The sequence below is a fragment of the Hyperolius riggenbachi genome, chromosome 8, assembly GCF_040937935.1.
Source record: "Hyperolius riggenbachi isolate aHypRig1 chromosome 8, aHypRig1.pri, whole genome shotgun sequence".
Taxonomy (NCBI): Eukaryota; Metazoa; Chordata; class Amphibia; order Anura; family Hyperoliidae; genus Hyperolius; species Hyperolius riggenbachi.
In genome coordinates this window covers 70,397,244-70,410,417 of record NC_090653.1, presented here as the reverse complement: position 1 = coordinate 70,410,417, position 13,174 = coordinate 70,397,244, and the positions used below count along the sequence as shown (strand labels likewise).

Genomic DNA, 13,174 nt, shown 5'->3' with positions numbered 1-13,174 from the left:
GTTAAGGGGAGGTGCTTGGGGGGAGATCTCCCAAAGCAGGGGTCTCAAACTCAATTTACCTGGGGGCCGCAGAAGGCAAAGTCAGGATGAGGCTGGGCCGCATAAGGGATTTCACAAAAAAGTCAACCAGCAGCGATCGACCCCCCGGTCCCTTGCATTGATTTTTATTTCAAAATCAAATTCACACTGAAGCAAACTATTTTGCCTATTTTACCTTATAGTTCGCTTCAGTGCTCCAATTACAAGGAATCCGCCGTGTCCCCGCTGCAAAACGAGGGCTGCAGAGCCCCCAAATCGACCAGGGGGCAATCCGCCGGCATTTCCTGGAAGGGGCAGAGCTTTCAGCTTCAGCTCTGCCCCTCCTGACGTCAATCGCAATGCATCGTCGCCTCTCCCCGCCCCTCTCTGAGAAGGAAGAGAGAGGGGCGGGCAGAGGTGGCGATGCGCCGCGATTGACGTCAGGCGGGGCAGAGCTGAAGCTGAAAGCTCTGCCCCTTCCAGGAAATGCCGGCGGATTGCCCTCCGGGCGATTTTGGGGCTCTGCAGCCCTCGTTTAGCGGCGGGGATGCGGCGGATTACTTGGGAGCACTGAAGCGAACTATAAGGAAGCTTTTGCCGGCGCGGCCACAAAATATTGTATCGAGGGCCGCAAATGGCCAGCGGGCCGCGAGTTTAAGACCCCTGTCCTAAAGTCTATTATCATCTACATAGTTTTGAGAGCGTGAGAAAATATCACCTAGGAGAAAACTCAGGAGAAAAAGTGAATTGCATATTGGCCCTTATGTTCAATTAAGATCAGATTAACACACCTGCAATTCTTTTAAGTTATATTTTAACACCTTAAAGAGAATCTGTATTGTTAAAATCGCACAAAAGTAAACATACCAGTGCGTTAAGGGACATCTCCTATTACCCTCTGACACAATTTCGCCGCTCCTCGCCGCATTAAAAGTGGTTAAAAACAGTTTTAAAAAGTTTGTTTATAAACAAACAAAATTGCCACCAAAACAGGAAGTAGGATGATGTACAGTATGTCCACACATAGAAAATACATCCATACACAAGCAGGCTGTATACACCCTTCCTTTTGAATCTCAAGAGATCATTTGTGTGTTTCTTTCCCCCTGTTCTCATGCACTGAAGTTTCAGGCTGCTCGTTTCTTCCTGCAAACAGCTTTGCCCTTGTCTGTAATTCTTCAGTATGTGAAAGCCCAGCCAGCTCAGAGGACGATTTATCCAGCTTGTAAAAGATAAGAGAGAAGAGAGAAGCTGCTCTAATCCTAAATAACACACAGGCAGTGTGCATAGAGGGGCCTGGAAGGGGGAGTTCATAGCAGAACCACAACATTGAAGAACTTAGCAGCCTTCCAGACACAGGCCGACAAGTCTGACAGGGGAAAGATACATTGATTTATTACAGAGACAGTGATAGTATAAAGTGCTGCAGTAAGCCAGAACACATTAGAATAGCTTTTGGAACTTGTAGGATGATAAAAAACAGGATGCAATTTTTGTTATGGAGTCTCTTTAACAATAATATTCCTTTTAAAGCGGATCCGAGATGAAAAACTAACTATAACAAGTAACTTGTCTATATATCTTATCTAAAGTTTAGATAGTTTGCACAGCAAATCTAGCTGCAAACAGCTTCAATAGAATATGATTATTTATTCCTGTGATACAATGAGGGCAGCCATGTTCTGTTTGTCACATTGTCACAGGCTGAGGGCTGGAGATGCTATCAGCTTGCCTGTGTGTAAATTCAGTCCCCTCTCCTCCTCCCTCCTCCCCTCTGCCTCTGAAATCTCTGGCTAGTAACCTCCTCCTTCTGCCCAGACTGAGCTCCCATAAGCCCTTGCTACAGTGCCAAGGCCCTGTGAAAAAGCTGTGGGCGAGGCTTGTTTAGTTTATAGGAAATACGAGTATTAAAACAAAACAAAAAAAGTGTTCAGTTTGAGGAATGCCCTATAAACTATATGAAAGGAATACAATTATGCAATGAGTAAAGGTTTATCTCGGATCCACTTTAAAGCGGATCCGAGATGAAAAACTAACTATAACAAGTAACTTGTCTAAATATCTTATCTAAAGTTTAGATAGTTTACACAGCAAATCTAGCTGCAAACAGCTTTAATAGAATATGATTCTTTCTTCCTGTGATACAATGACAGCAGCCATGTTGTTTGTAAACATTACACAGAGGCAGGCTTATCTGCATCTTGAGCAAAAAAACCTAATTCCCTCCTCCTCCCTCCTCCCCTCTGCCTCTGAAATCTCTGGCTAGTAATACCTCCCTCTCCTCCTGCCCAGACTGAGCTCCCATGAGCCCTTGCTACTGTCTGAAAGTGCCTTGGCTCTCTGAAAACCTGTGGGCGTGGCTTGTTTAGTTTATAGGGAATTACAGTATTTAAAAAAAAACAAAAAAGTATTTGGCTTGAGGAATGCCCTATAAACAATAGGAAAGGAACCCAATTATGCAATGTGTAAAAGTTCATCTCGGATCCACTTTAAGTAACCAGAAAGCCAGAAAATACTCCAAATAATTTTTAACAGTACTTCTTCACCTACTCTTGGATACTTTTGAATTGTAGAGTGTTAAAAAGTTATTTTTAAAGTGTACCTTTGGCTTTTACCAGCCCCCTGCAGCCGCCTTTTCCCGCACCTTCACGAAGAGATCCTCCAGTTCCCTGCAGCACCCTACTTCCCTTTTGATGTGCGAACCCAGTCCGTGAACCTCCTCCGTGCATAGGAGTGCTCTGCGCATGCGCAGAACAAAAAAATCTGTACTGTCGATGCGGCTGGAGCATGATAGAGGAGGTGCGTGGCCGCCGACTCGCCAGTCAGCTGGCCAGCCGGAAGAAGGTCGCTCCGAGGGGGGGTGGGGGTGGGTGGGGGGTGTACCTGCAGGATCATTTAGTATTGGCGTGGGCACAGGATGCCTGCAGGGGGCTTATAGATGCCCCAGGTAAGTTAAAAAATTTTTTTTTCATCAGTTAAGGTTCCCTTTAAACTGAAGATGAAAAAATATCTCGTGTGAGAAAACGTGCGAGAAAAGTGAATTGAATATGAGCACTAGAGTATATCTATAAACAAATGTTTAATGTTCCATCCATTTGTTCAATAACTGATCTGTCATATCATCATCACTGCCATTTTATTATTATATTGTCATTGGTCATGGAAAAACAGCGGGTTTGGATCTCTAAGAGATACCTATGCTTACATAACATACAGCTATATAAAATACAACTCAGCCTAACCAATGCATAAACTCAATACTTTCTCCTTCCTGCCTTGGTTATCACACAGGCACCAGGGCCCATGGCGTCTGACGAACCAGATTTTTGTTAGATTGCTGTGGCGACTAGGTCTACATTGCAGCTGGATTCAAACAACTTCCCATTGAAATAAAGAGTATGTCTGCTTTCTACTAAAAGTGGATGCGAGATAAACTTTTACACATTTCATAACTGTGCACCTTACGTATATTTTATAGGGCATTCCTCTAGCCAAATCCTTTTTTGTTTTAACGTCCTAATTCCCTATAAGCTAAACAAGCCTCGGCAACAGCTCCTCCAGGGCCTAGGCATTCTGAGTCCCATGTAGCAAGTGCTCATGGGAGCTCAGTCTGGGGAGGAGCAGGCTTTTGCCGAAGGAGGAGGAGGCGTTACCACCCAGGAGCAGCTGAGATTTCAGAAGCAAGGGGGTGGAGAGAGGAGGAGAGGGGAGTGGAGTTTTCACAGGCTGAAGGGTGGAGATGCAGAGCAGCTTGGCTGTGTAATGATGACAAGCAGAATAGGGCTGCTATCATTTAATCACAGGAAGAAATAATCATATACTGTTGAAGCTGTTTGCAGCTAGATTTACTGTGTAAACCATCTAAACTTTACATAAAATATATAGACAAGTTACTTGCTATAGTTTGTTTTTTATCTCTGGTCCACTTTAACAATACTATCTAGTAGTCGTAAGAAGGCATGGGACTGGATATAAGCAAAAGTTTCTGCATTTCAAATCACATGACCCCCGATGGCTGCAGGTGTGGACAAATTGAAAGAAGGTACCAGATGTTTAGGGTAAGTTACCCTTCAAACAATAAAAATATGATAGATAAAAATTGCCTTCTTTACTGGCAAATATTTAGCCAGTCAAATATTTAGCCAGTTTTGCCAATTAGGCCAAGTTTGCAAAGCCATATACTGTATATCAGGTTCAATTTGGTTTGATGCACACACTTTTCTCTTGTTGTGTATTTAGCCAGTCATTTGGCACTGTATCAATTAAAACACAATTACTGTATATTCTGGCGTATAAGACTACTTTTTAACCCTCGAAAATCTCCTGAAAAGTCAGGGGTTGTCTTTTACGCCGGGTGTCATTGATGCCAGGTGATACGCCCTGTCCTGTTACCGCCTCTCAGATCTTACTGTTGAAGACTGTAGTGAAGGGGCGCTGGTGCACTTGTGCGAGATCTGAGAGGCAGAAAAGGAGGTAAATAGGATAGAAGGGTGGGCCAGAAGGGTAAAAGAGGCGTGTTTTATGGGCACAGCACAATCTATTTTTTCATACCGCTCTGATAAACAGAGAGAGCTGACCCATCCACTTAGGAATAGGGAGAGTTGACCAATCCAACCAGTCATTCGCCTATATACTGTTATGTACTGGGTACCACATACAGTACAGCACCAGTATCTGTTCATAAATAGCACCAGTATATGATTTTTTTATTTTAATTTGGTGTGCGTTGGAAGAGAGGTAGTCTTATATGGCAAGTATATCTCAAACTCTATATTTTAACTGGAAAAGTTTGGGGGTCGTCTTGTATGCCCAGTCGTCTTATACGCAGGAATATACGGGACTAATCTAAAATTGTATAAACTGTATAATTAGTTAATATAAGTTTGTACTTTTTAGGGTGGACATCTGTTCACTTTTGATTTCACATTTGTAACTCACCACTGTTGTCTGATTAGTTGAAAAAACATAATTACTGTAAAAGAAAAAGAAACATATTGACTAACGTCCCCACTTTTTCCCCCAATCTGATGGTTTTTCCCCCAGAGGAGTAGCTATGGGTGGGCAAGGGGGGAAATATGTCCTCAGGCGCAGCAATGTAAGGGGGCTCAGCACGGCCATTGCACCCCCACGAGCATGAGAGGTGGCTCACTGGCTGCCCGAAGTGCCCCTGCTGCTCTCCCTCCCTCTGCAGAAGCGTTAATAGCAGCAGAATAAGGCTATCTAAGGTGGGCACTTCTGGCTATCTATATGGGGTGAAGGGGCACATATGGCTAACTAAAGGGGCACGCATTTAGCTATTTTAAGGGAAGCCCCAGGTAAGTAAATCTAATTTTTTATAGTTGACTTAAGGTTCACTTTAAGGGGGGCACATCTGGCTATCTGAATGGTGTGAGGGGGTACATATAGCTATCTAAATATCTTTGACTCCACCCATGACCATATTTTGATGTGTGGCCATGCCCATTTTGTCCAGAGGGGGCACAAAAACTTTCTTTGTTCCCAGGTGCTGAAGACCCTAGCTAAGCCTCTGGTACCCCCCCCCCCCCCTTCAACCTGTTGTTTTTACTAAATTGAATGACTAATTGATGAAATCTTTTAGTGTATTGATACCTTTAGCTTTGGAAAACAGAATGGACAGATTAGTGTTTTTTCCTGAAAAAAAAACTGCTAGGTTGCACTTTCACTACAGACTTTTTTGTCTGTTTTATCACATTGGAAAATTTACTCTGAATGGATCCTATTTAACCTTCTTGGCGGTAACCCCGGACGTAGTTCGGGGTAAGCCGCCGGAGGGTGCCGCTCAGGCCCTGCTGGGCCGATTTGTTTAATTTTTTTTTTTGCTGGACGCAGCTAGCACTTTGCTAGCTGCGCCAGCACCCTGATCGCCGCCGCCGCGCGCCAGATCGCCGCTATACGGTGCGGCGCGCGGCACCCCCCCCCCCCCCAGACCCCGTGCGCTGCCTGGCCAATCAGTGCCAGGCAGCGCCGAGGGGTGGCCCGGGACTCCCAATGACGACCCGACATCAGTGACGTCGGTGACGTCATTCCGCCCCGTCGCCATGGCGACGGGGGAAGCCCTCCTGTTCGGAGATCGCCGAAGGCGATCGAAGAGGGCGGGGGGATGCCGCTGAGCAGCGGCTATCATGTAGCGAGCCCTGGGCTCGCTACATGATATAGAAAAAAAAAATTTAAAAAAAACTGCCGCGCTGCCTCCTGGCGTATTTTTTTATACCGCCAGGAGGGTTAATAAAGGGATCTGTTCACACATATCAATCTGCATCAAATCTGTTAGATCCATTGTGGTAAGCGGACCGCACTTCTGTGCTGTGCACAATTTCTACATTCATCATATAGCCTATGGTTGAAATGCATCCACCCCGCGCTCCAGCCTGGCTCAAGTGAGAACCCAGCCTTATTGTTGGCATTTCTGCGAGAAGTAGACAGGCTGTGCTGAGTTCCACAGTATCTGGAGATCTGATAGTACCATAGGTGGTCATTTGACTAAAGATAAAGTTTTGAGAATATTAACTACTTTAGCCTTCTGAATGTATCCGCCCTGCTAAGTCGAAAAGGCTGCTGCTGCGCGCCCCCGTGGCCAAATGCGTGCTCCCATGCCTCCGCCCGTTAGCCCGGAGATCAGTGAATGGGAACGCAGTTCCCATTCATTGATCTAAGTCCCTGTTAGAAAAAACAACGCCTTCTATTAGAAGCCGTGATCTTTCTAAAGAATAAAAAGTTTCACGTCCTATCTTCACTTCCTGTAAGCGAGAGCACTCGCTTACAGGAAGAAATAAAATGTGACTAAGGCCATCTTGTGGCCAAATAGTAAAACTACATCTACATACATTTTTTTTTAATAAACCCACAAACAATTACATTTAAAATTAACTGTTTACCTCCCACACTCCAAAAAAATACCCAAATAATATGTTTAATAAAAAAAAAAAATTACAATTTAAAAACAAACAAACATACAACGTTACCTAAGGGTCTGAACTTTTTTAAGTTTTTTTTTTTAGTCAAGAGGGAATATTACTATTATTTTTTAAGTTATAAGCTTGTAAATAGTGATGGACCCAAAACTGAAAAAATGCACCTGTTTTTCCAATTAAAATATTGGCGCCATACATCGCACTAGGGAATTTTTTAACTTTTGCAATGCATTAACCGGGACAAATGGGCAAATAAAATGTGTGGCTTTTATCCAAAGTAGAACGTTTTATTTTAACGCTATAATGGCCAAAAACTGTGAAATAATGATTTTTTTCAATGTTTTTCTTATTATTCCCATTAAAATGCATTTAGAAAAAAATTATTCTTAGCAATATGTACCACCCAAAGAAAGCCTAATTGGTGGTGGAAAAAACAACATATAGATCAATTAATTGTGATAAGTAGTGATAAAGTTATTAGCAAATAAATGGGAAGTGAAAATTGCTCGAATACATAAGGTGAAAAACGTCTGAAGGCTGAACTAATTGAATAAAAATTGTGCAGCCGTTAATTATGCCAAAATAACAAAAAAAAATATCCAAACATATAAACCATAAATGTTATTCTCATCCAGTGCCCAATAAGATTACATTTCATTAGCACATAGTAGAATGCTACAAACTTTGGGCTCATACACACGGGGAGGGGATAGTGTTGTAGCTGCGAATCATGGCGATTTTCTGCATGCAATTTCGGGTGCAGAATTGCAGCCTATTGAAATCAATGGGCTGCATCCTATATCGCCTGTGGCCAAAAGAAAATAGCGCCATCAGCAGTTTTCCGAAGGCTGCATCCAAATCTGCTGTGGCTTTGCAGCTGCATGGGTCCCTCATCCTATTCGGAAATGGACACAGTGCCCAGTGGAAATATGTCCTAACAGCCCTCAACCAACAGTGTTGAATAACGTTGAGTCGAATGACTCAGGATACTACTCGGTACTGGTAAGTGATGCCACAACATGTTGTACAGAGACTTCAGGCTGCAGCCAGTGGTGTGCCTCTTTTTTGGATTTGTCCTGGAGACTGTGTGGGCAATCCGGTTGAGGCTTGGCACCGGCATACTTCCAGGCAAGTCCATCTGGGTGGAACCCTACACGTGATTTGCCACATTAACCAAGACTGAGTGACTCCACTTCCTTATCTCTCTCCCGCCCATTCGGCCAGAATACTATCAGCTCCCAAGGAACAATAGGTACCTGCTTGGATTGGCGCTTTTCCATTTTATACAGGATGCCCATCTAAACTGAACAGTATCTTGTTAATTTTTCATCTTCTTTAATGTTCTTTTTCATTAACTGTGCCTGTCTGTTCTCATTGAGAAATATCTTTTGAGACAGTTTAAAAAAAAACAACCTTTGACAGGCAAAACCAAATGTGACCTTTCCCCGAGGCTGTGATGCAGATTAAAAGATTAAAAAACATAAAACATACCTGCGCACACTTTTCTTGCCTCTACATGGCAAATTACAAGGTGAATATTAAACTTCCTGCTACAGTAGCAAAAAAAAAACGTATTTAATCTTTTAACCTTGAACAAAACAGTAAAAGCACTGTAATTTGTTGTTTGAGAAAAAGGAATAAAGTGTGATGAAGCGCGGAAAAGCCGCTGTCTCTCAAGGCGAGGCGGCTGTTTCCGCGTCCAGCATGGCGTCACAATGCGGAAAAAACGCTGCATGCCGCTTAGGCAGAGCGGCGGAATCCGCATCGGAGGCGGCTCCCACACTCAGTTCACTGGATACATTGCAAGACAGTACTGGTGTGGCTGGGACTGATAGTCCACCAAGATTCAGACTTACACGCGCGCGAGCACAGAGGCAGAGTTTAAATAGCAGTTAGAAGGGTGTCGGCTGACCAGCTGGGTCAGCTGACAAATTCCACTGCTCTCATTGGACCAGCAATTAGGGAGGTCCTGGAAAGATCCTAGAGTATATATACTGCTGGTTGTTCACTTGCTCTTTGTCTGGCGTGCGATCACATATGTGGAAGCACCCAGATCCGTAGTCAGATCCGCAAGTGTGCCGGGACCAGCTGGAGCTGTAATCCTACACTTAGCTAGATTTTGTTGATAGCTTAAAGTACTAGTTTGATTGTGATTATTTGTTATGACTTTTGCCTGCCTTGACTACCCTTCTGAACTCTGATCTTGTACCTTGATATTTCTGATACCCTGTTGCCGAACCCCGGCTCGTTTCTAGACTCCGCCTCAGCCTCCTGATTCTGTACCTCGATATTTCTGATACCCCGTTACTGAACCCTGCCTGTACTTAGACTCCGCCTTTGCCTCCTGATCTTGTACTTTATCTGTCCGTGTGTGTACGACCTGGCTTGTCCGACCTCGAGAACCGACCTTACCGTTAGAGGCGGTTCCTCGCTCTGTTAGCGACCTTTCCTCCTGAGGGTCACTTCCAGACATCCTTCCTACTGTCAGTCTGACTCCTCCCGTCTTGGAGAGCTCAGGTCTGCAGAAGGAATCTGTGCAGTACTCCTTGCTGCACTGAGGCCTAGTCCTCAAAGTGTTACTGTTACACCAAACACTATACTCTACTCAGGTGAACAGAGGTTAGCTAGTATATCGGATTATCGGTGAGACTGCAGATCACTTATAATCTGGTATATATCTGTATTCCCAGTGATACTGCAGATCACCGGTAATCAGATCCTCTCTGTGCTTCACCGATCGTTACATAAAGACAATATAACTGATGGGGTAAATTCTGACAGAGGCCTAACTTGTCACATACAACATAAAAACGGTTCTTCATCCTCAACTTTCACCCAGTTAGCAATAGAGGAATATGCAGATACTCAATTTCCATTACCCTCAACAATCATTAGTGATTGTTCCAGGTGACGGTATTAGAAATACTACTGCTGCAAAAAAATAAAAATAAAGGGAGTGTTTTTGGGGAGGGCAGCGAGCACTTACTTACCTATGAGGACGGTGCACTCTAGCTCTCCATACGTCTCTATCTTGCATCTCCATTTGCCACAGATGATGAAGCTGCTCAAAGCAGTCGCAGTGAGGTTGCACGTCCCGGACCGCTGCAGTGCATGCCAGGAGTTGCAGTCCATTGATATGACTACATCTACCAGCTGGTAAATGTAATGCCATTAATGGATTACATCTCCCAGCATGCACTGTGGTGGCTGGGGGAGTGCCACATCACCATGGCTGTTTTGAACTGCAGCTTGTCAGCACACGAAGATACAAGGTATACATCTTATACATATTAGCGCATGGGTAGACAGAGGGCTCATCCCCGCAAGTGAGTAAATGCTTCCTGTCCCCCAAAAATACACACCATTTACAAACCTCCCTTTATTGGAGGTATGTTTTATTTATTTATTTTAACCTAGGAGTAGAAGGGGCTTAGTTAACTTTAACCATCACATGAAGAAACAGAGTCAAGCACGATTGGGTATTCCGCTGCAATTCCTCTTTATTTCTCACAAAGATATGTTCCTGGTGGGGCTGGTGGATGGAGGTGGTGTGCACAGGGGACACAAACTACAGCTGTTTAGCATAATTAACTTTAACCACTCTGCGACCACCTGACACCGATTGGCAGCACCAGAGTGGCAGCCTCAGGACCGCCTAACGCCGAAAGAGAGTGGTGGGCGGGGATTAGCAGGGAATGAGCATGCGCATGCAGAATTGTTCCCTGTAGAGCTCCATGATCAGCGTGCCACCCCGCAATTGCGGCTGCCACGCTGTTAGACAGCTAACAAAAAGATGTCTACTACGTCGCTGTACGGGGGACAGCTCTGTCACTGAACTGTCCCCTCGATTGGCTCATGGAACGATCCCTCTCATAGGCTTATGAGAGGAGATCATGATGATTGGCTCTCCAGGGGGAGGGAGGGAGGGGGAGGGAATAATTCAAAGAAACCAAAAAAATTGTTAATAATTTAATAACAGAACATAATACATTGAAAAATTAAAAACCTCAGCAGCAATCAGATGCCACCTACAGAAAGCTCTGATGGTGGCAATAAAAGGAGGGCAGATTAATTTGTGTGCTAAGTTGTATGGCTCTGCAGCGAGCTTTTAAAGCTGCAGAGCACTGAATTGTAAAAAATCATCTGGTCACTAGGGGGGCGTAAGCCTTAAGTAGTTAAACCCAGCAGCAGAGGGCAACATGCATGCAGTTCTTTTATGGTCGACGATTACATAATCTAACAAAAAACATTTCTAATAATAATACTAGGGATTTCTCCAGGGTCACATTGAAGACATTGCGGTCCCAACACTTAGGGCCGGTTCACACTTGCGGTTTTGCAAAAACCGCACCGGATGTCCGGACCGCACCGGAGCCGGATCGGACCTGAACCGTACGGTTCCTGTCCGGATCCGGTCCGGTTGCATACGGTTTCCGTGCGGTATGAACACGGTTGCGGTCCGGATCCGGATTCTTAAAGAGTACAACCTGTATAAAAAAAAAAAGTCTGGGTCTGGGAGGTCAGCAGAAGGGGGACCTGTGGAATCAGGCCCTCTGCTGTTTAGCACTCACCTCCACCTCCGACATGCTGCCAACATCTCCGGATCCGGATCCAGCTGTGCTGCTCCACTCCAAAATGCTTGCCCATGTGTCCCCAGCCAATATCGCCGCAAAAATCCGCATAGGAAGTGGGGTGGAACATCCGGATTTTTTGCCAGTGTGTTGTGCGCTCTCCGGTTCTCATTGGTTTCCATTGGCCGGATGGTGCAGTCCGGCTCCGCCCCGGATACGGCTGCCGGAGGAGCCGGACCAAAAAATAGCGCATGTTGGAACGGACACCGGAGTCCGGATCCGGTCCGGCTCCGGTCCGGACGAAACGGACACATGTGAACCCTGGCATAGACTTAACATTGCTATGCCGTGCGTCCGTTTCGTCCGGCCAGCATGCGGTGCGGCTCCGGCACGGCTATTCCGGATAGCCACCGCTAATGTGAACCGGGCCTAAAAAGGATTGTGTTTTTAGCATATTTGTTTTATTTGTTGTGTTCAGCTTACACAAAATAAATATTTCTAATTCTGAAATATATGTATCATTTTGGGGTTGTCCTGCACCTTTCCTTGGTATGGTTATGATAACAGCAGAGAGATCCACTTTTGTTGTTTCAGTAAATATGTCTCTAATCTTACAAAAGAAGTTTTTCCACACATTTGTGACTGGTTTCTCAGCGCTGTTGTTTTTTTATGGAGCTATCTTCTCCTTCCCTGCAGAAAATGGTACCCAGATGTGATACAGGAAACCCAGATGTGATACAGGAAACCCAGATGTGATACAGGAAACCCAGATGTGATACAGGAAAAAGTGCAAGTCCAAGCTGCATAAAATTAACATAAAAGTAGTTTTAGATGAAAACCATTAGCATTTTATTAACCATTTTTAATTACTACACAGAAAAACAAATATTGTGGATTTGTGCTTTACACATATGAATTTAGGGGGAAAAAATGTCATTAACTTTTTCACTTGTCGGAATAGTTTAATTAGTTTTCCTCTTTTCTATACTCCGTTTCCCTTTCTTTTTCTTTCACACCTCCGTAACCTCAAAAATGACTGTGTGCTATCTCACTGACAGCTCCAGGCTGGAGATAAAATACCAAACATCTCATTTGTTGCATGCATTATTCTTTGTAATATGACATTTTATAAGGTATTTACCTCACAAAGTGGAAATTTACCTCACAAGTGTGTAATTTTTTCTCACAAGTGGGTAATTTACCTCAATACTCTGTAATTTTAGTTTTCCGCGCAGTAACAGCTTTTGTGAATTGACATTTGACAAAATGTTTTATAAACTTCATTGTTCTCTGCCTTATCACATGCTTTGTGAATTGAACCCCAAGTATCCCAACTCAGTGGATTATGATTAAGCCACATTATTTGCTGTGGATTTATCTTTTCTGCACAGCATTTTACAAGAACAATTAGAAGCTGGACCCCCCCCCCCAAAAAAAAAGTATATATATATATATATATACACACAGTGGGTTGCAAAAGTATTCGGCCCCCTTGAAGTTTTCCACATCTTGTCACATTACTGCCACAAACATGCATTAATTTTATTGGAATGCCACGTGAAAGACCAATACAAAGTATATATATATATATATATATATATATATATATATATATATATACACAGTGGGTTGCAAAAGTATTCGGCCCCCTTG

At 43.9% G+C, this 13,174-nt stretch overlaps 1 long non-coding RNA gene across 2 annotated transcripts in view; it reads left to right on the top strand.

Moving 5' to 3' along the window:
- The window catches only part of LOC137528902 (uncharacterized), a 165,225-nt gene extending 152,880 nt beyond the window's left edge, over positions 1–12,345 (top strand). For both annotated transcript variants that reach the window (XR_011023497.1, XR_011023498.1), the window contains one exon: positions 12,218–12,345. This is a non-coding gene — a long non-coding RNA (uncharacterized lncRNA). The remainder of the gene's footprint in view (positions 1–12,217) is intronic.
- Positions 12,346–13,174: the final 829 nt, after the last annotated feature.